The sequence below is a fragment of the Ischnura elegans genome, chromosome X (genome assembly GCF_921293095.1).
Source record: "Ischnura elegans chromosome X, ioIscEleg1.1, whole genome shotgun sequence".
NCBI lineage: Eukaryota > Metazoa > Arthropoda > Insecta > Odonata > Coenagrionidae > Ischnura > Ischnura elegans.
Window position 1 is genome coordinate 61,675,009 of NC_060259.1, and position 27,990 is coordinate 61,702,998.

General features: G+C 39.9%; 1 protein-coding gene across 6 annotated transcripts in view; it reads left to right on the forward strand.

The window, feature by feature from the left end:
• The window catches only part of LOC124171808 (stress-activated protein kinase JNK), a 273,438-nt gene that overhangs the window by 15,279 nt on the left and 230,169 nt on the right, over positions 1–27,990 (forward strand). For all 6 annotated transcript variants that reach the window (XM_046551144.1, XM_046551141.1, XM_046551149.1 and 3 more), the window contains exon 2: positions 14,443–14,507. The gene's annotated coding sequence lies outside the window, so the exon portion shown is untranslated. The remainder of the gene's footprint in view (positions 1–14,442; positions 14,508–27,990) is intronic.

Here is a 27,990-nt window from a genome sequence, read left to right on the forward strand (position 1 = left end):
TAGTGTTCAGGTGTCCTTCGACGTGAATCGTATGTTTGAGCAACGTCATCAGAACCCAGTCACGCTGCCATCGTGCATCAGCATGCGGTAAAGAACCCAGAAACTTTGGGTTAACATTTTGCTGGGAACTCCGTATGAATTGTATAACTGTTGTATAAAATAAGTGAGGTCCACGGATTAATCACGGGTCTTTTTTCGTAATTATGTCCTATATTTCGTTGGCAACGAAACATTTTTTGGCGTTTGAAGAAAACTTTTTTCATTTGGCTCGAAAATAACGTGAAGAAAACTTTTCACGTTCTTTCAATTAACTTGATAGCTGACGTTTTTCATAGTATTCGTGTATATTTTCGTATTAACTTAGTTCACTGAATCTAACTATCATGTTTTTAATATCTTGTACGTATAATTAGCTCCATTCTCCAGTTTCTTCATGTGTCTTAATAACGTGTCTCCCAGGTATAAGTGTTCGAGTTCACCAACATTGAGTGTTAGCATATGATTTTACAGACGTCATTCATCTCATCGAATAAACCTTCCGTAATTATGTTACATTTTATATTTCAACATTTCCGTTCAATAACCAATTTTTGGGAAATGATGATATATTAGTGTATATTTATCGGGAATAGGGTATACTTAATACTCGAAGATCATGCCTTTTCAGGTAGAACTTGAATTCAAGAAAGGAACAATTGAAACAAAAGTTTCTTTATTATTTCTAACGATTTTTACTGATAATTTCATGCAATGACATTATACAATTTTATAAGGCTGTGTAAGTATAAGAATCACGCGTGATTATCTTCCTGTTATTCTTATGGCGTTTGATATTTTATTATTCTCGTCTTATCAATGAATAGACCATATTTTGCCCTGAGATAAGGTTGGTAAATTTGCTTTTGCAGGCGTGTATTTTATTTTCTTGCATCATCCGTTATCTGTGGCCCACTACCTCGATAGCCAGGCGGGCGATGAATTTTAAACTTTGGGGATAGCCTCTTTAATTGAGTGCTTAATCGATAGCAGCTGCGGGAGATGACTTTTGCGAGATTCATTAGATTGACCCATCACCTTCGAGTCGGATAATGCCGCTGACCTCCAAAGGTCGCTCATATTGTATTCTCTTTTCCTGGTATGAGTTTGACCCAAGATGAAGCTGCTCCTGAATCCGTCTTCCACTAGTTGGCACTGAGGTCGTTTTGATCGCATTTGCGACACCATCTTCACGAGATGAACACGTGGGTGTGGGTAGGATCATAGTGGTTTTCAATGTGACCTCAGCCATTGGTTATTGATTGAAGTAAAAATATTTTTGACGATTCCGTACTCGATAGCTCGATGTGACTTAGTACAGTGTTCTTCATGGAACCACGCTGACCATGAATGAGACCTAGGCGTAAGATGTATGCAGCGTCATGAGCATGATTTTGTCTGTGCTAATTATATTTATAGAAAGGAAATTAACTCGAGTATTATGAGCACGGTATGGCCGTTGGCATTCCCTGCTGTTAATGAAAGGCTCCCAGGGAACCACGGTTTTGCGTCTCACCCGAGAAACAGCGTTGACCGCGGCTTGTTGTGGCTCTGCCCATGAGCGGGTTTAGAGGGGCGGTCTCAGGGTTCATGATCCTCCCCCAAATTTTATTAAAATTTTAATTTTTAAAGTTTAATAGTTTGTGTTTCTTTAAACGTCTAAAAGTGTTCAATTTCATGTGTTCCCTTTGCGCTGATAAGTCGAGTCTCATTCGTGATGTACTTCCGATACGAAATCACGCAATGACGAGTGTAGCTCGTCATAAGTTTTTCATAATTTCAGCACTATTCACGGGAAAAATATAAATATTTTTAGATTTTAATAATGTTAAAACATCCATAATTTACGCGTAGAATTCATGCTTCTAGAAATTGATGCATTGGAAGTAATAAAATGATTTTATGCGAGTAGCAATAGCTGTAATCTCGTTGTATTTTACTAGATAATTTACAATATGAAAGAATGATCACTTTTTATTTCACTGTTCTACATTGATCAGCTTAAGGTTGGAAGGCGATATTTGGTGGAACTTGATCACAGGAAACATAATGAAGATACACTTTTGTATGTTCCACAAGAGTTTTTAATACCGACCCAGGTTTCGGCAGTACACACTGTCATTATCAAGGTACCTTAACCACAGAAAAAAATAAATAGAGGATAGGAGCACGTTATTAAGAAAATCAATCGAAGTGGAAGGGGTTAAGAATAAAAATGAAATTGTTGTCTCCGAAATGCGTAAGAAATGGGTATTTTAAAACATTTTACGTGGGGAAACACCTCCGCTTGTTGTATTACATTCTCCCCGGATCCAAGTCGTGATCTCCCACCCCCACAAATCTGATTCTGAATCTGCCCCTGGCCCTTGCACCCCTATGGTACTCTCTATAGAGTCTAATTTTTAATGTGAAAGCATCTCACCGCATAACTGTTGTACCATGTCTTGCGTATTTCATTTGGTTTACCTGCTAAAGACCCTCTATAAATCTTATGTCACTGAATAGGGACCTGCTTCAACGATTTCAGAGGGTAATTTTTCAATTACGATAGCTGTGATGTAATCAAGTGCGACATTCTGGTTTGATTTATAGGGTATCAATGTTAATGATGTCCAAAATTCATATGGTATCCTGTTTTTTTGTGTGTTTCTCTTGAAGTGATGGTGTTTTCTCATTGCTGTGGGAATGATTTCAATGGAAGCAGTTGACTCAAAGACCAAAGTAAAAGTATGGTGCACATCGAGAAGTTTTTTGTTCGAATCAGGAAATTCGATTTCCGGGCGTAAAACGTAAAGAGGTGAGCTCATTTCATTGCGATCTTGATCCCTTCTTGAGCACCGGATGAGGAAGGCTTGATATAAGATCTTCTCAGGTCGTCAAGTGGGAAATCACTACTCTCCCGTTCGGCACCTTTCACTGAAAGAGGTCTAGTGCGGACGCCTGGCGTTGGGTTTCTCTCCATCTCTCTGGATGGAGAGGAAACCTTTCTTGGGACGAATATGAGATTGAAATTCCCGCCATAGTATCCAATCATTTATGAGTTAAGCGTATATTTTAATAAATATATTTTTTCATTAAAAATCCATCCCAATCTCAGCTTACCTGTACACACTCATGGCAGCGTTTGACTCGAGTTGTCGCTCGTTTCCTTGTACTACGGACAAGTAGCGGCTTTGATGACGGAAAGGAAGTTATTTTTTTTCGTAAAAAAAGGATTAGTTTTGTGCAACGAGGCAGTCCAATCTCCTGCGTGCGCTTCGATTAGATACATGACCGGTGAAGTTCCACGAAGTGACTCGCTAGTCTCAAGGCGTTGTTATCACTCCTTCCGCACACTTCACTACCTCCGGTGAGGATTTCCCGTTTTTTCTTAAAGCTTCCTTTATTCTTCGTTGCCGGTGTGCATTTTGCTACCAAGAAGCTCGCTGGGGAGGCTTTTCGCTGTTATTTCCATTGAAGTGTTCGGTTATGACCTACTTCTGGATCATTTCATCTCATGAGCCGCTATGGATCCATGACAAGGCTTTGAAGGAACCTTACGATGATGGTGAGAGGAGTAGTGCATAGTAATAATAGTGCAGCTTTATTGGGAGGAATATGAGACAAAACTGCCCACCATTTTATCCAACCATTTATGAGTTAGGCATTTATGTACTCTAATAAATATATCTTTTTTCATTAAAGAACGTAGGATTTTTTTAAAATTATTGCTATGAGTCCACTTCGATTTAGCATTACAGCGGGTAGGTCGCTCTTTTCAGCCTTTCCAGTAGTACGTTTTATCCGTAACTAGAGGTTAGGAATTAAATCACCTCCTGGACTTTTAATGTGAGACCTCTAATACGTGTTTGATTTTAACTTGAAGTCCAGTGGAGAACCTTAGCTATGGAGGATACATATATTGACGAATTGTGGTAAAATCCGTAAAACTTCTTGTGGAGAAGTGTTTTATTTATGAAATGGATTTTTTGTTAGTATCATACTCAGTTTAAAATGAATCTCCTGCTTTTTCGGAAGTGGAGGAACTTAGCAAGTAATTTAGCGATTGATAATTTTGAAAGTTATTGGATACGATAAAGCACGTCAGGGAAGAATATATAGCGTTCTGTGGTAATTGGAAACCCAATATTGGAGCCACTGAAGGAGTGACGATTTTGCAAAACTTACCCCATAAATTAGGAGGGATCTCACGAGTTTATTACTGACGTCGGTGTAATTATTCAAGTCCCTCATTGAATTTGTGGCTGGAACTGACCGGAATTAAAAGAAGAGGAGAATCTTGGATACGGATGAAGATATTTCTCCCCTCGATTCTAGCCAGTATTTTCCAAGGGGATGTGCAAACTCATTATGATTTATTGTGATGTGTACCACATTTCGCCTCAATAATGCAGACTACTACTCTCCATAAGAGGATCTCAAGGTCCTCTTAAAAAATATACATGATTTAATTTTTGCATTTGTTTTCTCTGGATTAATTTCCCATCTCAATGTCGTACCAATCTAGGATTTTCATGACGCATGCGACCAAATCAGCTATGGTTAAAATATTTTTGGAATCAAACGGATTATATAAAGTTTTGAAGCCGATGTGTGGAGAGTAAAATATAGCTAAATAATGTCGACTCAGTTGAAATATTGCAAATAATTCTATTCACCGAGAATATACGTTTGCATTATTTTACATTGTATCTTATATTATTTTGTACTATGCGTATAATTTTGTGCAATGAAAATGTGGTACACATCCCGTTAAAAATAACAATTGCGAGGTTTGTGGCCATGAATTTCCATGGTATACTGTTAGAAAATGTAAATTTTGGAATTTCTTTGAAATCAAAATTTAATAGTAACTTACGTCGTGTATCTATCTATATCGTGTGAGGTAGGAAGACTGTTTACTACTGAGAAGTTACATTTTCAAATACTTCGTTTGTACTGTTAAATGTTGAAATAATGTTAACAACGCTGGCAAGTATTTAATGAAAGTTGAAAGATGCCATATCGACGAGTTTTTTGTTTCCAAGTGACGTTGCTTGTGCAGAGTTTTTTGTTATGTAAAGTGATAAATTAGATCAGATTATTAATTTAGAGGAAAGGGAGATTTACTCGAATGTGTTGTCGCCAAAATTAACTTCACATTCATAAGGTATTGAATAACTTCCGCGAATAGGATGTCATATATTGCATCCTTAGGTGTCGTATAATAGGGTGGTTTCCTATTATTTTTTTATTGCCTTAATCGAAAGATTATTACTCCTGGAGTACGTATTTCACGCTTTTAGATTTTTAAATGACAATATCTATTTTTCGCGATTAAATGAAAAGTGAAAATTTTCAAGCGCGCGAAAACGCGACGCTCAAGTATGAATGCCGGGAAATATCTCCGTACGTCGTATTTCTGGTTCCCCCTCCCGCCCGGTGAGGTGACCTTGAGGCGAGGCTTAGCGCTGATACGTCGCAGGCTGCCAGCGGGTAGCTGAGTACTTTGCTGAAAGGTAGCGCTTGGCTTAAAAAAGGTTTATTAATACCTTATCAAACGAAGAAAACTTTCCGACCTTAGCCAGTTTTAGTAGGTGATTATTAAGACATGTTTCCCTGAGCTCTGTGCCTCATGCATGCATTGGTAACCTCAGACGATGTATAACTCCTATCCTCTCGTGTAGAAACTAGGTCCCTGTGACGTCACGTGGAGTGGAATCGCATGGGCGCCAATCTGGCCTTTTTCAAATGAGGATAAAATTTGACCCTTGCCATTCGTCTAAACCGGTATTTCAAAAACAAAATAATTTGTGTATTATGAATACACTAATGGTGGGTAACGAATCGCAATCAATGCCTTTCGTTTTCTTTGATGAAGGAAACTACCCTATTCATGTACTCGGACATAAAGGTAGAGCACCATGTTTCTGCCAAAAATTGTGGTAAAGATTGGTTGTTCAATTTAGTGCCGTAAGGCTAGTGAGTAACTAAGTAACCAAAATTTTGCCGAGTGAACATTTTTTTATAAGTTACATTTGAATTGCAAGTCTTGTGGCCGTCAAGCACTAGAGTTATTTCATGAATTTTTGCGCTAGGACACTTTACCCTGTCGGTATTTTAACCTTTTCTCGTTTTCCATTCTTTTTTGTGGCCAAAATTTTGCCGAGTGAACATTAAAAAAAAAGTTATATTTGAATTGCAAGTCTTGTGGCCGTCAAGTACTAGAGTTATTTTATGAATTTTTGCGCTAGGACTCGTTTCCCTGTCGGTATTTTAACCTTTTCTCGTTTTCCATTCTTTTTGTGGGAGATCAATTGTGTGCTGAATTCGTGTTCACATTCGCTTTCCCCAGCTAGTAAAAACCTCGGGGCATATTATGTGATGCTTTGAAACTAACGCTTTATCTGTTCGTGTGGTGTTATCGACTAACGGCTTTTTAGTTTTTCTCGCTTAAAAGCTCTGTGTCTCTGGTGGTCTTGTGGTAACAAATTTTCATTTGAATTTTGTAAATGGTGGGGGATTGTTAATGAGATCTCATTTCATGTCGTATGCTATGTTATCGAGTGGGAAGGTTTTTGAGGCATGTGGCCCAATTGCAAGAGACTTAGGATTTCGCTTTTGAAAAAATACGAAATAAGCATTCGTTATGCTTGAGAAGGTGTGAAAATGTCGTAATGTGTCGTATCTCGGCAAATAGAAGCTCAAGAAACTTAATTTGCCTTCTGTATTTGCTATCCTTTTACCTGTGAATGTCATTGATTACAAGCATCCAAAATATTTTCCGAGGTTATGATCGGTGGAAAGGGAGATATTATTCAATCTCGAATTCCAATGAAGACATCACAGCAGAAAAATGCCTTCGTAATAATTGTGTTTTAAACCTCCATTGTATTGTTGAGTAGTATCTGTAGGGAAAACGAACTATTTTGACCTTTTACGGCTTCAAAATAATATTTTTTGTACCCTTGATTTATTCAAATGAACATGGCCACGGAGATGCCAAGTATATTATAGTAAGATTGAAGAAAAGAATATGGTCATATTTAATATCAACACTCCCTATTGTGTAGAATTCATACGGCTGGAACACCGGAATGGTTGTAAATCACTTGGCTGTGACTTATTGTGGAGTGACTTCTATCCTCAGCAGTCAGTATCAACCGTAAGGTGTGCGAAAGAATCCTCAACCTGGAGGTAGACATTCATTCGTTCAACCTGAAGTCTGCGAGTGTAAGTTATTCAGTTGTGACCAGTACTACACATTTTAGACTGCAAAAGTGGTACAACAACTGCTGTGTCGATATTGGAGGCACGCTCGTGGGGATGCAAAGTACACTAAGGTTGAAGAGAAGAATATAGTCATATTTATTGAATATCAACACTTCCTAATGTGTTTAATTCTCTTGTGGGTTTTGTGTGGGGTTATAAACTTATTGTGGGATGACTTCTACCCTCAGCAACCTTAAGGTTGATATATCTGGTGCGTGTTGTATTGGTTAACTCCTAGCCAGACACCTTTGTAGGTGGCTTCTAGGGCAATATGTGCATATATATAGTTGTAGATATGATAAAAATTTAAATAGCTCCAATCTTCTGCGAGTCTATTTTATGGAATGCAGTGCTCACATGAATGTGCAAGTGAATCCCCTGTAAAGGCCGTTTTACATGGTACACGGAATTGTGCAATCTGACGTTCGTGCGAAGGCGCAATCAAAATTGCGTCGTGTAAAGCGGTGAATTGCTAGAACACATGCGAGAATGCGTGGATGCGAGACGGCAAAATAGCCCCTGTTCTAATTTCGTTCATGCATTCGCGCAATTCCACGCCATTTTAGAAATTAATGCAGCTCTAACCTGCGCAATCCCGTGCCCCGTGTAAAAAGGGCCTTAAGATATTCGATTGCGACCAGCGCTACACATTTTAGACTGTGCAAAAGTGGTCAAAACACTGCTAAGTCGACATAGTTAGGCGGAAGCATTGCATTTCCTTGCCCTGCTCTTTGCCAAGACTTTATCTGGGAGTATTATTTTTTCTTTCGCAGTGGTTCTTGCTCTTCGGTTTTTCGTCGATTTGCTCACAGTCGTTGGCACTGCTTGCAAGCGGCGTCGCGGCGCCTCCGACGGGTCCTCGCCAATCGGGCTTGCACGTCCCCCTTCTCTCCCCCTGGGACACGTGCTCCAGTCGCATAGAATGTGATGAGCGTCCTTCAAAGCGCCGATTTCTTCTTTCTTATTTTTTACCGTGTATCCGTTTCCAATATCGATCCAACGCCCTTATGCAAATTTGAATATTTTAAGCTTGGGAGTAAATTATTTTTATTTTCATAAAAAAAACAATTATTCCTTTGAATTAGAGATTTTTCCTTTCGTTGCTAATTAATGGACGAAGTATAGTAGTCATATCTCCATCTTTATTGTCATGGGATGCAAGTTGTTACGTCCAAAATAGTACCTCCGTGAGTGGTTAAATGTGACTCCGTAATCGGCTCATCGGTAATTAATATCTTGCTGTGTAGATTAATGCTAAGATTTTGTTTACTAGAAGTGTTTACTTGTGGTTATCTCTTATAATTTCCACGTTGAATTACCAGGCTGAATTTAATTTGCAATTAAGTTTTTTAGTAATAACATAGTAGTCATATCTTCATCTTTATTCTCATTGGATACAAGAATTCATGTAACATCCAAAATATGTACCTCCGTGAGTGGATCTATGTGACTCTGCAATCGACTCATCTGTAATTACTCTCTTTCTGTGTTGAATAATATTTTTATTTCGTGTGCTAAAGCTGTTGCCTTATTTATATCTCTAAGAATTTCCAAGTTGAATCACCCGGTTGAATTTAAGTCGGAATTAACAGTTTGTCTGTCAACGTATGAAGATATCACCACCATATCCAGGTTTTCTATAATTTTTGTGGCTCTCATCCACGTGTGCTGAAGTTTTACGAAGTCGACCGAAATCAATGTCCTTCACATCCTGGCGATGTATCCCTTGATGAACGGAGATGCATAGGAAATATAATTTCATTAAGCATTCAATTCGTTGTACAGTCCCGTCCTCTCCAAAAATCAGGGTCTACAGTCAGTATTTGCGGTATTATTTTTTCCCGATCACTTTCAATCTTAAGTGGAAGCAGACTCAACTGAGAATTATCTTCAGAATCCCCATCCATGGTATTAAATGTGTTTATTTATAGTATATTTTGATTAATCCCATAACTTATATCATGTGTATAACTCTACATATGACCTAAGTTATGAATATTCCATAACGTATGTTATATGTAACGTTAATATTGCGTGGTGCGTGTTCGTGGAAGTAATTTTTAATCCTCAGGTGCATGTTGGTGTTCACCTCTTGCAAAGCACTTCTGAAGGTGTCTTGAAGGGTAATATGTATATATAGTTGTAGGCATAATCAAAAGTTAAATAACTAAAAAGGCAGCAGAACCAAACTCCGGCACCATTCACTTGAAGAAGTGATCAGCAGTCGGTCACGAAACGTCGGGGCAATTTCCGATACATCACGCGGCATACACCCGTACGTATGTCTTTCTTGAATCATCATGAGCCGCGAAAGCTTTAATCAAGAAATATCGGATCAATTTGTCCATCAGCGGCGACTTAATTGAACCCATTGAAATGCGCGGTGGGTGACAACACATTTAGAGGCCGACTTGAGGATCTAATTTTGTAGTATTCATGGATAAATCATTCGCAAGCAGCCGACCGATAGTGCCCGAGTTCGGAACCCGTTTTGCGGAGCTGTTGTTACCGTACATGCTTATTCGTTTATTGTCTTTCATTTGTGCTGAAGTACTCGAATTACATGTGCCGAGATGAAACTTATTTTTACTCTAGGATTATCCACATTTTATTCTCGTCCTCTCTCAGTTAATTATATAGCAGTGCAGTGAGTGGAAGATATACAGAGGCCCTATGTTCCAATAATCACTTCAATGAACCGAAAAATAGAAGCGAGTCAACTATTTTGTGCCAATTTTTATGGAGTATGAAATGCGCTATATCTGAAATACAGACTCACATTCATTCCGGAGAGAAGATTTATGAAATTAGTCTGTGGTATTGATCGTCACGCTAAAAATTGTCGAAGTAGCCGAAAAAACGTACCGCCCTAGGAAAGCCAAAATTCGGATGGCTGCCTTGCCTCGCGGCCAGTGCCATATTTAGTAGTTGCTATCATGTGCAACGTTGGCGTTGCATTTACGAGTTAGCTCACGCGTGAGGGTTAATCGCATCCATTGGGTGACATGGAGCAAGTATCTAGGGGTGACATCGATAGCGGTCGGGTCGAGTGCTTCGAGGTTATTACGTGTACGGGTGGAATAATTCTCGCCTTGTTTATTTCTCGTCCCAAGCGAGTTCTCCCGAGCGATTACCTAATAGCAAGGACACACTGTTATCGGCTTCGGGTTGATGGGGTTCTCGGAGCAGTAACTCGTGGAAATGAGAGATTTTAGTACAGCCCGCTGTAAATTTTCCTGGCTGACGACAGGATTAGGAGTAGTTCTGCATAACTTTCGCATCGAGAGGTCATCTTCAAATGCTTAGTGAACCATGCCCCCGAATTTGGTATCAGATTTTTAGAGTTTGGTGGGAAATATTTTTTTATTCTGCGTAATCTATTCTAATAATATTATTCCCAGCGAAAGTATAGAAGAATAAGTTGACAGAATTATGATATCGTTATTGATTTGAAAAATAGGGCCCCGTAAGCTATTGGATCGAAAGTTAGGGACATTATGTTATATTCTGCTTCTTTTCGTAAAGGGGTAGTATTTTTTGTGAATTGTGGCGTCACTCAGTGATTCAACCCGAGGTTTGGTTTGGATAGGAGAGGGTAGAGCTCCCCCCAATATGGCATGAAAGTGTTAAAATAAATGTTCTGAATAAATGCGATGGTGGTTGGCGTAACATAGTGAAACTCCTTCATGATGCACAAAGGTTAAGAAAACACTTAGCTGTTTCACAAAATAAAATATATTGCGACCGGTTTCGATACAGCGTATCATCGAAATTTTGTCGTTTGTGATCAACTCTTCCCTTAAGCAGCCATGGACATTTTTCGCACTCATTAAATGTTTCACTTTACTTATTCACTTGAAATCTCTCTTTTAAAGATGAGTACATTGCATTAAATGTTTCATGTTAACTCTTTCGAAGTTGACTGTTTTAAAAATGAAATTCATCTCGCTATAAACCGTCGTGTGCCTATTGGTTGAAAAGATTTCGCGACTGTAAGTTTATATCATTACCATAGTTGTTAGTCTGTCACCTCTTCTGATGTTGCCGGCGGACGATGCATGATTACGGTATATAAGGTGGATATCAGAACATTTTTAAGAAGCAGACCGTTTCTAATAATTATGTTAATGTGTGAATTACAGCGGGTTGAGATCGTAAGTGTTCAATAATAGTGTATTTTTGGGAAATTTGCTTAATATTTGTTATACTTGGTACAATTATGGAACAGTTTAATCCTTATAAAGTTAATTGTTTGATAGAACATCGATTAAGAAGCCGTTTATAACTCCTTTACGTAGTTCTCAGCGCGGATATGGCTAAGAGATTTTTGTAATTCCTTATATTCCCAGATTGTTCGAGATTCACTGCATCGATTTCAGATTGGTCGAAAATCAAATCTATTCCTGGAAAATCCATAGCACCCTGATCACTCGCCTTTTCCCCCTCTAATTTAAGTCTTTCCAGTGGTGTGTGTTATGCATTACAATATTCCACTAGACCCCGTGAGCGCTGTGCTGCGACTCCCTGAAATTAATAAAACTACTTTATCAGATGCCGTCGTCGGAGAAGCGTAGTGTCAGCCTTCCTGGCTCACTGGGAGTTATATAATGAGGTCTCTGTCTTTCGTTCTCAGTATGGTGTCATCTTTAACGGAGCGCCTTTAATTATCATTGGTGTTATTTTTGAAATTAATTTGGATGACCCAGTTACTCAAATGCCATTGCACGATTGAATTTCTCTAAAAATATGATGCATGGGAAAGTTGCATTTACATTTTAATGGAAATTCTCGCATACTTTGGCTAATGCCAAAAGTTTTGAGTATGGGTGATGTGAAAAGACATGTTTCAATAAATATGTCGTGTCAACCCGTGGAGGGAAAAATTTTGGATGAGCCTTGAAGGCGTGTATCATTGATTTTTTGTTTATGAAGTACCATTATGAAAAATTAATCCTCGTTCGAGGGCGATATAATTTTGACGCATAGGCATAAAAATGTGTAGGTTTATGTTAAGCTTGGTGTGTATTTTCGTTTTCAGAATTATTTCGATTTAGCCAATTTTATTCCTGAGTCTGCATATTTTCCAATGGTTTACATAATATATTTCGACAGTTATAATTTTAAATTTTACGAGGTTAATATCGTCGTTTCGTCATCAAATTCAGTTTGCCTATGAGTGTTTGCATCCATGTTGTTGAAGTAAATTGTTGAAAGATGACGGCTTTCAAGGTTAGCACAAAAATCAATCCGAAATAGGGTGGTTTCCTATTATTTTTTTATTGCCTAAATTGAAAGATTATTACTCCTGGAGTAGGTATTTCACGCTTTTAGATTTTTTAATGACGATATCTATTATTCGCGATTAAATGAAAAGTGAAAATTTTCAAGCGCGCGAAAACGCGACGCTTAAGTATGAATGCCGGGAAATCTCTCCGTACGACGTATTTCTGGTTCCCGCTGCCGCCCTGTGAGGTGACCTTGAGGCGAGGCTTAGCGCTGATACGACGCAGGCTGCTAGCGGGTAGCTGAGTACCCTGCTGGCTGGTAGCGCTTGGCTTAAATAAGGATTATTAATACCTTATCAAACGAAGAAAACTTTCCGCCCTTAGCCAGTTCTAATAAGTGATTATTGAAACATGTTTCCCTGAGCTCTGCGCCTCATGCATGCATTGGTAACCTCAGACGATGTATAACTCCTATCTTCTCCTATAGAAACTAGGTCCCTGTGACGTCACGTGGAGTGGCATCGCATGGGCGCCGATCTTGCCTTTTTCAAATGAGGATAAAATTTACCATTTCCATTTGTCTAAACCGGTATTTCTAAAACGAAATAATTTGTATATTATGAATACACTAATGGTGGGTAACGAATCGCAATCAATGCCTTTCGTTTTCTTTGATGAAGGAAACTACCCTATTGCATTTATGGATGTCAATTTTATCACCCTGGGTCTAGCAATAAGTAATGTGGTTTCGATCTGTCTGTTATCTCTCCTATTTTTGTCTCAATATGTTACTCCTCACTTGCTTAAGCGTGAAAATATTTATTTCATGTCCCACTATGCGGAATGAAGAATTTTTTTAGCAAAGCTATTATCAGAGGCATCATTCGGAAGATAATATCATTTTTCGAAAATAACTTGATTCAGCTAGGAGAGTGTAGTTTAGGTGGATATCCTACATTTTTTGTCCACTTACGTGTGTACTGTACTAATCCATAATTTTCAGCGGCCAGTCTGTGATATTTTACGAATGTAATCCACGCTGTTTTGGTGGTTCTTGAATGAAATGCTGATGGATATTATTTTCAATGAGTCCATGAGATTTTTGCTTGAGGTGTGTAACTGGCTCTCACGTCTTTTATCACTCTGGAAACATCGCATGTTGCTATCCAAAGTGTTTGTGATTCGACAGATATATTTGATTTTCACCTAACAGCTGTAAAAATTAATTTTCATCTTGCCTATGGACAATTTAAAATTAATTACACACTTAAGCAAATTATCTCATAATTTTATGTGATGTTTATTTTTTGTTCCCAGCTTTTAGGAGAAATCTAATTCATGGAACATTGCCAGCCGTAAGAGCTCTGATATTTTTTCTATAGCTTTAGGGTGTCTTACTGGAAGTGGATATCCCGAATCCTTAGGAAAATTATTACTTCAGCTGCCAGCATTTGGCATAATAGGCAGTTTTTCAGCACATAATACCGGGAAGCCGAAGGTGGATTTGATTTTTAAAACATTCGAAGCTTCTATCATTAATTACCTTCCTATTCTTTCAGAGTCGTCGTACTGAAGTACGAAAGCTCTATGTTTTGCAAGAAACCTGCAAGTTTTCAAATTATTTAGTCATTCATGTCCATAGATTGTTATAAGAATCTTACTACTAAGTTATAAGTAGCAAGCTGGTATGCAATTATTTATTTGCCAATTCGGTGCATCGCATTTATAGCATCGAAATCTTATTTCTTGTCGTGGAAAAAATGGTATAAGATATATTTAAGTACCCAGTTGCTCCTCTGCATCTACCATCACTTGCCATGTGTCTCAAAACATCTAGTTTACATGAAATGCTGTATGCCTTGTGAAGATACTGTCATGAAAAGTGTACTCATATCCATTGGATTTTTATTATCTTTCTATTTTTCTGCAGGACACTCGGAGCTACGAATGGTGCTCTAAATCACGAAATAGACCCTCTCCGTCAAAGCTGCTAAGGTATGTTATGAACATTTTACTTTTTTGGCCATTATTATACCTCTGTCATAGATTATATATATAGCCCACATCAATAGCGAGTATCGCTCTCTTAGAATTGTACTGTCCCCCACAAACGATATTATTTTATTTTTAGTGGTGCGACTAAGTTCCCTCAGAGTGGCTACCTCATGAGTGAACTTAGATTTATTAGTTATAGTGACCTTCGTGAAAAGGAGACGCCTTGATGACGAATAGAGGAAATACTTTATTCGTGCGTATTACGAACTCAGCGTGATTTATCACGGTAGGGGTTTTTACTATTGCCTTTCATGGGAAAAATAAGTAGAGGTAAGTTTCTTCTATTTAGAAAGGCAGAGAAGGCTTTATGCATATAATGTAGAGGAAGGGCGTATGACCCTGAGAAATGATGTATCACGGGAAGCTAATGGTTTGTAGGTACTGTTGAGTTGTATGTTGAGATATAGGTTGGGTTCCTTGATTTTTGCGAGTGCGAAATTTTGCGATTTCGTTTTTGTTTGCTTTATTTCGTGATTTGGTAAGGTCTGAGTACCTTTCTTTCTTTTCGTGAAAATATCGTGAGTGACCTAACCAACGCTATCGTGTGAAAATGGCAGAAAAACTTGTACGTATCGCGAAAAGTTGGATTGGCGAACGTCAAGGAACACATGCCATTGATTTAGTGTGCGAAATGATGTATTTAACCTGATTTTTTAACGACCTTGCCAAACCGATGGTCGCAAGTTCAAATTTAAGGAATATTTAGCGGGGATGTGCTAGTAGTACTTTTTGATCTCGAGTCGAGTTGAAAACTTCTCGCGAATATCGAGTCGAGTCGGGCAATTGTGAACCAGGCAATACAGCAATGCATGCTTCAACATATTCTCATTTTTCCTAACCCTATATTTTCCTATCCCTACATTTTCTATTAAGAATTCTTACCTTGAAATGGAAAAATTATGAGGACCGTTGATGTAAATTGTGTCGGAATTAGGAGAGGAATGAAAATTATAATAACATGTAATAACATGTCATCAATTTAATTAATATATGCATCCAAACTGCTCAGAAGAGCGCTCAGTAAAGGCATTTGCCTTATTGTAATAAAGATTATGTACCTACATAAATCATGTAGTATTTGTTCCTTTAAAAATACCATGCAGAAAAACCAATTATCCTACATGCTCAAGCAGCAGGTTTTGACGTCTCCATGTTACAGTATTATTGCAGGCAGAAATATGTCTTTCGCAAAACACTTGTGTGGCTCTTCAAGTACTTTCTTGCCAAATTTTTAAAATTTGGGAACCTTGGGAATTTTTATTAAAAGTTGTATCAATAATTTTTATGGATCTTCAATCGTCATGGAATAAGAGACGAAGTAAAGGAGCTACAAAACTTAGCTTTAGCTTTAGTATTTTTCTTTATTACTTGCTTCGTTTAATCAACCAGAGTGCTTCTTTTTTTCGTAATTTCAATAAGGAAACTAAACGCATTAAAGGAATAAACGAATATTAACGTCGGAGGTACACAGTACTCAAAAAATCTAAAAGATGGCATTCACTTTTGACCTGAAACACCGGGAAAACTGGCATTGTCCACTGAAATTAAGAGTTGCATTTATTCCATAGAGATCTTAACAATTTTTACGTATTCTATCGGCGTATGAGTGAAGAAAATATGACAGGGTATAAAAGTATCGCATAAGAAAGTATGAGCGACAAAGCGGTCCATTCCGAATACGTCGCCGCGATGGAAGACGATCGGCCGCCGGGGCCGTGGCCCACGTCGACTACTAGACTACTATAGTAGTTGGCTGCTACATATACAACAAGCTAAATCTCCTAGGGCAAGGCATTAGAACGACCTATCGACTTAAAAAACGAAATTATTGCATGAGTTTCACGATAGCGCCTCCTGTCTGCAAATGTCTGAACATACTGGCCTCGACAGCTCTGTAACTGAAACTACTCGACTCGACAATTGTAACACTACTCGAAACACTCGAGTCGAGTACCAACTACTCGACTGGACTCGAATTTTCGAGTATTCGCACATCCCTAATATTTAGTTGTATAATACGGGTTGTTGAAAAGAACTCGAGAGTCTTAAATATTTAGTAATTGTTGAACTTTGTAAATACTACATTATTCCCAATATGGAGCCTTTGTAAGTTTGCATGATATTCGGATATCGTTAACCAGTCTGCCGAGCCCTCTGGGGCTCAGCATCGTCTATCCGACGTCGCTCCGTCACGTGCGATGCTCTTCAAATTGTTAGAACTCGACGGTGCACCAAGGGGCTCCTTCCCGAATCCGGGTTTACAATTGATTACCTATTCTCGTGCTCATGTGGGGGATTCGGATTCATCCGATTTCTCGCGGTGCCATGGCGCCGCTCGAGGGGGTAGTAGCGCGGTTCCCCACCGCGAGCGCCAGCGTCGCCGCCGGGGACCGTGAAATCTTCTCGGTTGCCGGGAACAAAAGCGAGAGCGCGTGACGCCATCATGCCGCGCGCATTCCGGCCTCGCATTCCGCACTCCCCCTCTATCCGCCGCGCCCGCTCTGCGCACACAGAGCGACCGCCGCATGCGGGAAGGCTGGACGCCGAGACCTCGCTGCTCCCGGCGCGCGGTTATCCGCCCAATATGCCTCTGCACATATGATGCCGTTGATGCCCAAAGCTCGCGATCATTTTTCACAGTGAAGTGGCATATTGGCACATATATGGACTTTAGTGTGAAATATTTATACCAATATGTTTCTATGCTTTTTATATTAAGATTAATGTCGTCTTTACATAGTTGGCGTATTTTAGACTCTCGACGCCATTCTTACAAACAACCCATAGTGTGGAACTACTACGTTCCTAAAATTTGAACTTTCGAACATCGATTTGGTAGGGGAGGGCTTTAACCCTCCGCCACAGAGGCCGATTAATCCTGGGATTATATAATTAACCCTTTCCAATGGCAATAAAAATTAAACCTGAAATCATCATTTGCCATATCATATGGTCGTTTGTTATATACTCTACTGGGTAGCTACGTAATTTCTTTTCTCATGGATCAATTTTCAAAATATTTAAAAGCCAGATGAAAAAGAAATCATTAATGCTGCTGCGCTAATCGTCAGCAGGGATATCTCCAGAATATTTATCATTGATGCTATCCATGAGCTTGTTCGTGTAAAGTGATCTTTTGATAAAGGCTTCTTTGTTTGGATCGCAATTGGCTTGTGTTGGTCTGTTGGCGGTTTTCTCCATCGATTTTCGATTGGTCATAATGCATCGATGCCTTATGAAGTCAACTGTGGCCATTGTGATAGACTTGTGGATGGGAAGCCGTTGTATAGGTATATTGATGCTCTTCAATTTTCGATTGACAATGGGCACAATTTTAGCATTCGATTAGTCATAATGACTACTGAAATGGGGCTAACCGTTGACAATTGGTGGACTGTGGACCATGATGACAAAGATCTGTGTCGGTCGGCGATATCTTTGATTCATTGAACCATTTTCGAAGACTTTCTTGCCTTCTTAGAGCTCTGTAGCCCACCCTGTGATTCGGGTACCCTTGTGAATGACCTTGGGTCGGCCAGTTGACTGTTTTTAGGGTATTTTTAACATCTCCTCCGATGAAGACAGCCGTAGTATTAATCTCATCCCAGCCTTGCTCCTGCAAATATGGTAGTAGAATTTGCAATTAAAGCTTTCCGCTGGTACATGTTTTCTCAATATTCATTTTCACCAGGCTGTGAGAAGGTTGGATTATGTTAGTTGTTAGATACGATGATATGAGGACGTGCGGTATTGTGGAAGCAGCCTTTCAGTGACATTGAGTTATAGTTGGTGTTGGTGTTGAGGTATAGAGTTATGTTGAGGTGTGAGGAGGCACTTCCCACGCACTCTTTGTCTTGTTGAACTCAGTAGTGTTGACAACGCGAATTTGACGGGTAACATAGCGTAAGCAGGATCATGGTGACAGCTGGGTACGTCACTTCGAATGTTCCCCTCTCGCTTGCCGCCGTAAGTTGTAGGGCCACCCTTGCCTTAATATTTTTACGTATTGAGTGTGCGACACTTCTTTTGTGTGACTTCAGGTAGTTTGTGGCCGTGTATAAAAATGCTTCCATCCATACCAAGAAGATGTGTTTTTTCATTCTTCTTGAATTTACTTCATTTATTTCTTCCTATCAGCCCATTGCTCCTCATGCAGCGTGCTATTTGGTTAACGATCCAGGTTTTTCGGTAAGTCCATCGGCTTTTGGAAAATGAAAAATCATATGGCATTCTGAGCAGAAAATTTTTATGAAGAGGGTTTCCTTAGGACGTTTAGATTAAAGTGTAAGTTCAAAGGCGGAGCAACCTAAAAATGATGGCAGACAAGGGTTTAGAAACGTCTGTTCCCTCGTAGTCCTTTCACCCTATTAGAAACCATTATGAATATCATCAGTGAAAGATTGTGTACTTTAAATAAAATCATTTTTAGCATAACTATTTCCCAGAGTTAGCTGGAAGCTCACCTTAAATGTGTTTCTACTGCGGTGCCTTTAGCTGTAAACTGCAATAGCTCTGCCGACTGTGTAGATCCTGTGGTGGTCAAAAAACCTTCAGGTTCCGGGTTCGTACACCCAGCTACTTTAACTCAGTAAACAACGAGATTTCTTGACTTCTCTTGCACTTCACCTGAGCCTGACTTGTACCTCGACCTGAAGACGGCTAATGTTATGGAGTCGAAACTGTTTTGGACCGAAGTCAACCCGTTGCCGCATGACGGTAATCCTGTAGAAATGAACATATCTAACTATGCCCGACGTCACGGAAAATTTCGTATTAGCCAAATATTTCGTTATCCCCTAGCTCTAGTTTCCTACGGTAATTTCAAACCCCATTTCTGGACCTGTTCCTGTAACCCAGTGACCCTAGCCTGCGTGCCTTTGAGGGATTGTTATTCCCAAGCCATATTCTCCTGTATTTCCCCTGTATTTTCTCTGAATACTCTCCCGCGCGCGAGCTCGAGCCAGACTCCTCCCCGACAAAACACTTAATCTCCGCCTTTCACCCCTCATTTGCACTTGTCTTTTCATCTCTTCGATTTCTGGCCGTTGTGACGTGAAGATGCTGTAAAAGAACTATTTTAAAATCTCCAGGCATTTGGATGGCAAGTATTGTTGAATTGTCGATGCCGGGAAAAATTTCCGTTAGAGACGGGTACTTAGATGTATCATATACCGGAGTAATATTATTGCCAGCTACGTATTTTATTTCTCTTGTGTGTGCCTAAATCTCTCATAGGCCGAGAATAACTTTCTTCTTAACTTCCAGAAACTTTTGACTATCAACCTTAAAGCAACCAACGCCGGATAAACCTTAAATCCTTCAAAATTCACTGACCCATTCTCAACGGAGTGATATTCCATTATCAGGTTTCTTAAAAATATAACTTTTACTTATACCACTCCTTTTTTACGTAAAGCGACTCGGATTTCGATGACTAATCATCATCATCAGGCATAAATAATTATTTAATTATCTTATTATTGTAACCTGAGTTACCTAACGGAGGAAGAGATGAATTTTGAAACGGACGCTAGAATAGGGGAAAAGGATGGGTAATGATATTAGTTTATGAGAGTGTTTCCTGGGTTTCATTAGTTTTTAAAATTTCTAACTGCTCTCTAGAATCTATGTATTTGTTGAAAAGGGTAACCATCTTTTATTTCGATCCTTCTTCGTAGTTACACTTCTAAACCAAGCTCTTCGTTTTTGGTGAATATCGTGGAAACGAGGTCGTAAGTTTCCAATCCAATGTCTTTATCTAGCCCCGTGTGAAAAGCATGCGTCTCCATTGTTTATCCCTACCAGGCCGAAACATGGGTCGATAGAAGTAATGCAATGTGGAAGTAGAGAAGTGCTTTCACTGTGATAAGCTCCTCCCACGAACATTACAAAAGAGGATCCTCAAGTCGGCCTCTAAATGTGTTGCCATCCTACGTGCTTTTAAATGGCTTTGCAAAATCCGCCACTCGCATTCCTGTCGCACAAATTGATCATGGGGATATAAGGTGTGATTAGGGGTGTCAACCGAAATTTGCGTTCAACATAATGTTATTTATCAAATTCATAACTCTCCGATGCCATTCCTCGCATTAGAAAACGATATACTGCAATATATGGGTAAAAAGTTGATCTCATTGCAAACATCACCGCACCGCGGACATTTTCGAAAGCCGATTAAAAATCGACCGAAGTGGCAACAAAAAATCAAATTACCTTGGGATGGAATTTAGCTTCCGCAATACAATCCCCGTGGCTCCTCCCATCTTCCCATTCCTCTATTCTCTCGTGTTAGCCTATTTCCGCCCCCTTTTTTCCCCTCCAATCCTATGACCCTAGCCTACTTACTCCCAGGGCATTGTTATTCTTTCACCCCATTCTACAGCATTATCATCCCCTTTTCTGCCGGAGTCCACTCTCCCTCACGCAAACTCCGGCGTCCCCTCTAGCTCAACTGTTCCTCCCCCATTCGGATGTCCCTTTACACAGCACCCTGCCGCCCCTGAACCCTTTTTCTGTTCCCTGTGCCCCTCGCGGCGACCCCTCTACTCTTTGGATGCCGCTTACCCTACCGGGTTCCCTCTGCACCCCTCCAAATCCAGCCCGCCCCCCCTGTTCGGCGTGCCGGATAAAACCCTAGGGAATTTCCCTCTCTACGGGCCCATCGGCCAATCGGATGCGAGATTTCTATCTTTCCGGAATCCGATACGCTGGGAAGCAACTGCCGGGAGACAAATGTTCGGGAGGCGGTTTCTGCTTTTGAATGTGTTCGGCGTTTCTGTGTCCCGAGGCGCTTTTATTTTCAAACCAAACGACGCCGCATGGATCGCTTATTTATTTCGAAATGGGTTTCATAATGCCCGCGCTGCCTATTGTGATTCCTTGCTGAGGAATCGTGTCTGAAAGGTAGCAGGTTGACTGAGCCTTAATATCATTTTCCAAATTCATCCGTGCTAGAATTGAGAATCAAAGGGTTGTTTTCAATCCTTTTGGCTTCCAGCTTCCGTGTTTAAGTTCGCGTTGTAGACGTAGAAAAGAAAGTTTATATTTAGCGATTTCATGTGATTGGCTCCTAGGATGTTATTATGTCCCGGGGTCCATTTAATTGAACCAAAAGTTTAAATAAAATTCAGTTTCGCTTCCTTATTTCTAAATAGGTTTCATAACGCCCGCAGTGCATATGAATGGTTCCTTGGTGAGGAATCGTGTCTGAAAGGTACTGGTTGACTGAGACCTAAGGTCATTCTCCAAATTCACCCGTAATAGAATTGAGAATCAAAGGGTTGTTTTCTATCCTTTTGGCTTCCAGCTTCCGTGTTTAAGTTCGCGTTGTAGACTCAGATAAGTAAGGTTTTATTCAGCATTTTAATGTGCAACGGCTCCGAGTATGTTTTTATGGAAGTCTTTTTAAAGATCCAAGCGTCTGACTAAAATTCAGTTAGTCATTTTGTGATCTATTAATTCGAAACAATTTTTACTTCAATGCAGGAATTTTTTCGTGAATTGTTCTTGGTGCCCAACTGCTCGAACGATTGGCATTCAATATTCTGGGTATTTTATGTTGGTTTATGAAGCGTCTGATTACAAAGGTGCAGACTACGATCGACTCTTATTTGTGTATTGTGCTGTCACTATTCAGTACTTTCAGCTTGGATGAAGTCAATAATCTCGTAAGAGGGACTTCCCCGCACTTATCTTCCACTAGTATTTGTTCTGTCATTTTGAATGGGTTAATTTGGGACGAAATTTTCCCGGAAAGGCTGATTGACTACCCTTTCAACGTTACCCATTTCCCTTTTGTCATACGGAATGCTATCCTTAGTATTTCTCCCTGTGTTAGAGCCATTTATCCTTTGAAAATGTTATATTTTCCAGGAATAACGGGGGTGGTTTTTCTTCCGTGCATGGGGACGCGTGGTCCAACCGCTAGATTCAAAGTCCATGCCAGCACTCCTGAAATGCGGTGATATATCGCGTTTTTTTAGATATAGTTCGAGCATAGTCCATGTATGCACTTCTGCTGTCGTCTTAATACTTGTTGCAAAAGGATTAAAACTTCAGCCAAATGGCTGCTCCTTGTATGTCGTTGATTATGGAACTCAATCGATTGGTGAATGTTCACCATCAGTAGTTATTATAATCAGCGTATATTCACTTAAGTGGTTAGATTATTATTGTTAGATTGTTAAAAATGTTTGTTGTCTATAGTCGATAATAATGAAGTGTGTGAGTGTACGTGAGGACTAATGGCTGTTAGTCTGCTCCCACCTTCAGCGATGATATGTATTAGTTGGATGAGAACGGAAGCTAGTGAAGTAGGAACCGTTGAGTTGGAAAGACAACGTCATTTATCATTATAGTTAAGATGGGTTTAACTTGAAAATCTCCATTTACACTAATTATAGAAACTGATGTATCAGGGTGGGAAGCCTCGTAATAACCTCGGCCCCAGTCCCCAATAGGGTGGTTACCTATTATTTTTTTATGCCTAAATCGAAAGATAATTACTCCTGGAGTACGTATTTCACGCTTTTAGATTTTTAAATAACGATATCTATTTTTGTGGGGATTAATGAAAAGTGAAAAATTTCAAGTTCGCGAAAACGCGACGGCTAAGTATAAATGCTGGGAAATCTCCGTGTGACGTCGTTCTGGTTCCCGCTGCCGCAACTGAGGAGACCTTGGGGCGAGGCTTCGAGCGCTGATACGACGCAGGATGCTAGCAGGTAGCAGAGTACCATGCTAGCTGGTAGCGCTTGGCCTAAATAAGGATTATTAATACCTTATCAAACGAAGAAAACTCTCCGACCTTAGCCAGTTTTAATAGGTGGTTATTAAGGAATGTTTCCCTGAGCTCTGTGCCTCATGCATGCATCGGTAATCTCAGACGATGTAAAACTCCTATCTACTCGTATAGAAACTAGGTCCCTGTGACGTCACGTGGAGTGGCACCGCATGGGCGCCAATCTTGCCTTTTTCAAATGACGATAAAATTTACCATTGCCATTTGTCTAAACCGATATTTCTAAAACCGATTTTTTTGTATATTATGAATACACTAATGGTGGGTAACGAATCGCAATCAATGCCATTCGTTTTCTTTGGTGAAGGAAACTACCGTATTGTAGTCCCAGAACTCCGACAAAAATAAATAAATACCAATAATTACTCGTAAAAAAATGTTTCTTTGTCTTCACTCAGTTTCGCGGTCTTATTTCTTTACTACCATACTTCTATCCATAGATGAGGAAGATTATACCTGTGAGAGTGTTGTCTATATCTATTTTTTAATCATTTATATTCCGCCGACAACAGCACACAGTGGTCTTTTACATCGGGGTTTCATTAACATTTCATCCATTTCGCGTGCACGAACAACCATGCCCTGGATAAGGGAAACTTACCCAGGCGGGACTCGAACCCGCGACCTCATGTTTGGCAGGCGAGGAACCCGCCGCCACCGAGGTCAGCTAGTTCTGTGTGAAAAAGCCCATTGCTTAGGTCTCCATCGTTTATCCCTACCAGGGCCATAATCTATTTAATCTTGGTTGGTGTACCTTTATTATTCTTTAGCTGCGTTCATCACTGCTATTTCAGCGTTGGAATTCTCTAATTACCTTAGGGATCGGGTTGGTATGGTGGCTAGAGTGCTGGCTTCCCACTCCGTGGGCTCCAGTTTAAATCCCGGCGGTGGCAGAGAATTTTCAGAGGCTGCCCGATCCATGCTTGAGTGCCTTGAGGAGGGCGTTTCAAGTGCAGCATTGCGTCCGTCGGATGGGGCGTTACGCCGTGGTCCTCTTGGCGCCTTTCGTAAGGAATAGGCTAATATCGGTGTAAGGTTTCTCTCTTGTCGAGCGACTAAGAGTGCACGTATTGAAATGTATTTATTATGTAAAAACTGTTTGAGACGGCAAATTTGAAAAATGAAAATAAAGAACTGTGAGTAATTCTGTTTTCATTTATATCATGTTCAAAACCGCACCATTCTTTAATGATAACCCTGCATGTACAAGAGCGCTCAAGGAGGCCGAATAATCATGTACAGAGGCCAGTATTTTAATACCCACCTTTGGTATTTTTATGGGAATTATAAAAAGTTAGGAAATGAAATTCTTAGAAATAAACTTTTTTAAATGTTTAAATCCTGTCAGTTTTCCTTTGTGAGGATCAAGTGCATCGTGCGAAATTTTTAGTCGAATACACAGCATGAAAGCAAATGTTATTTTCGTAGTCAGCCAATGATCTCGAAATTTACCATTTCAGTCGTGTTCACTTGCGCAAAAGCCGATAAACGCTCATGTTTATATTTACTGTGACATCGTTTGGGGGAAAGGCGCTCCGTGCGACACCAGCTATACGGATTCCTCGTGAATTTTCGGAGGAATGAACTGCGGTCAAAGCGAGTTCACGCGTTGTGGTTTCGTGCGTCCCTCCTCACGCACAGCCGCCGCGTGCTTCCCCTCCGCCCCCGGTTTAGCCGCCCCCCGCCTCCCCATTCACCTCTGCAGTCTCCCCCCGCTCCTCTCCACCCCATCTCATCTTCATTCCTCCGCATTGCTTTAACCACCACGACGTACGCCACCCCTCCAGCCGCAAATGTTATTGGCCAGGCATCTCTCGGTCCGAACCCATTTGCGTGGCTCCAGGAACTTTTCCTACCGCAAGGGAAATTGTTGTATTGCACTGTTTAGCGACCAGTTTTTATCTAGTGGCCAACATTCGTTTATTGCTATCTAACCCAGAGCTGCTTCTAAGAGAAATTTAATTTCAAGATTTCTCACTTTAAAAAAAGTGCAAATTTTCTACTCCATCATAATAGGGTGGTTTCCTATTATTTTTTTATTGCCTAAATCGAAAGATTATTACTCCTGGAGTACGTATTTCACGCTTTTAGATTTTTAAATGACGATATCTATTTTTCGCGATTAAATGAAAAGTGAAAATTTTCAAGCGCGCGAAAACGCGACGCGTAAGTAGGAATGATGGGAAAAAGTCCGTGCGACGCATTTCTGGTTCCCCCTCCCGCCTTGTGAGGTGACCTTGATTGAGGCTCTGAGCGCTGATAGGACGCAGGATGCTAGCGGGTAGCCGAGTACCTTGCTGGCTGGTAGCGCTTGGCTTAAATAAGGTTTATTAATACCTTATCAAACGAAGAAAACTTTCCGACCTAAGCCAGTTTTAATAGGTGATTATTAAGACATGTTTCCCTTAAGTATGTGCCTCATGCATGCGTTGGTAATCTCAGGCGATGTGTAACTCCTATCCTCTCGTGTAGAAACTAGGTCCCTGTGACGTCACGTGGAGTGGAATCGCATGGGCGCCAATCTGGCCTTTTTCAAATGAGGATAAAAATTTGACTCTTGCCATCCGTCAAAACCGGTATTTCAAAAACCAAATAATTTGTGTATTATGAATACACTAATGGTGGGTAACGAATCGCAATCAATGCCTTTCGTTTTCTTTGATGAAGGAAATTACCCTATTATTGTGGCAGCTACCTATTTATCATTGAACTCTACAGCACAAAGGAATACGTAGTTTAATTATTTTCTGAATAGAGCTGAAAATGTATATGTTTTTTATCCTACTTAGAAGCAACATTGGGTTATAATGGGTTGAAGCCTGAATCAAACATTCATTTTTTCCAAACCCGTGGAGGGACAGCTCCAGCGATGGCTGAGAAAATGAAAGTTTCTCGCTATTATTTTCTACAATGGCTCGTGGGATATTTACCCCTTTTTCCATTATTCTCCGCGTCACTTTTTCTGTTGCTAAAACCATAGATTTCACTGTTCCTCAGCCAATCAGAACGCACGGCCACTAAAAGCGATTGTATCGCCACGCTTGGCTTTTTATTATTTATTATTTTTTTATTATATGGCAGTTTTAACTACGGAATGTGACGACATTAGCCTTGGATAAAGACATAAAATCCTAAGATCCAAGCGTGATGGAGTGGAATTTTTCCTCTCCTTGAGGAAGATGTAGTAATACCGAAACTTAGGTCTGGATATATTTTATAATAGGGTAGTTTTCTTCGTCAAAGAAAATGAAAGGCGTTGGTTGCGACTCGTTACCCACTATTAGTGTATTCGTAATGTACAAATTATTTGGTTATAGAAATCCCAGTTTAGGCGAATGTGAATGGTCAATTATAATCTCATTTGAAAAAGCCCATGCGATGCCGCTACACGTGACGTCACCGGGACCTAGATTCTATAGAGTAGTCAGGAGTTTTACATCGTCTGAGATAACCAATGCATGCATGTGCCACAAAGCTGAGGGAAACATCTCTTAATAATCACTTGTTAAAATTGCCTATGGTCGGAAAGTTTCCTTCGTTTGATAGGGAATTAATAATCCTTATTTAAGCCAAGCGCTACCTGCTAGCGGGGTACTCTATGCGCTACCTGCTAGCAGAGTACTTTTAGCGCTACATGCTAGCAGCCTGCATCGTAGCGGCGCTCATAGCCTCGCACCAAGGTGGCCTCACAAGGCTGCAGTAGCCTGAACCAGAATGATGTCACACGGGCTTTTCCCAGCATTCATACTTAACCGTCGCGTTTTCGCGCGCTTGAAATTTTTCAGTTAAGAAAATGATGGATCGAGCGTTCATTTCTTTGGTTCCTAAATAGTTATCACTGAAGCTATCTCGCAGAGAGACGGAGAAAATGATAGTGTTATTCAAGGTTTAGAAAACCTAAATCCTTGTTTACACGTCCCATGTGACTGCTGTAGAAGTCAAGTATTACGCTCGACTAGTACGCGTGAACGGAAATAATGTGAATGATATATTAAAAATATTACCTGTGCCATTGCGAATCGATTGAAGACATGATCGATCTTGATTCGATTGATGTGCGAAGTGGAAGCAGTTAAACTTGAAATGCAGTAGAAATCAATGGTTATGGATATATTACCATCGGCAAACATTGATATTACCTCGCAGGCAAATAATATAGTTACAGCTTGATTAAAAAAATAATTTCATAATGGTCAGCCAACATTTAATTTAATATTCTCACAATTAAGAGGTGATCAAAATGTATATCTGTCGCCTTCGTACTTTCTTTTGGTTATTATCCGTGCCATCACGATTCGTATCTGCAATTTTGGGAAACTTCTAAATTGATAGCTGTTGCGAGGTATTGTTTTTGTGCTACTGCTTTCGCAGTTAAGTTCGACATGTAAACCACTCTTAGGACTGCGCTATTTTAACTCTTTTTTTAACATAATTTCATAGTATTTGGGTAATAATATTAGTAGTAAGTATTCTTTGCTAAAACATTTCCTTTTATCTGAATAGTGAATTCTGTAATAGTTGTGCGGTAGTAATTACGCATGCAGCTGCAATAATATTGATCATATTGTGTTACCATTTGCTTGTGAGTTACATTTTCTGTATGAGTTTCTGGTGTTATGTTCT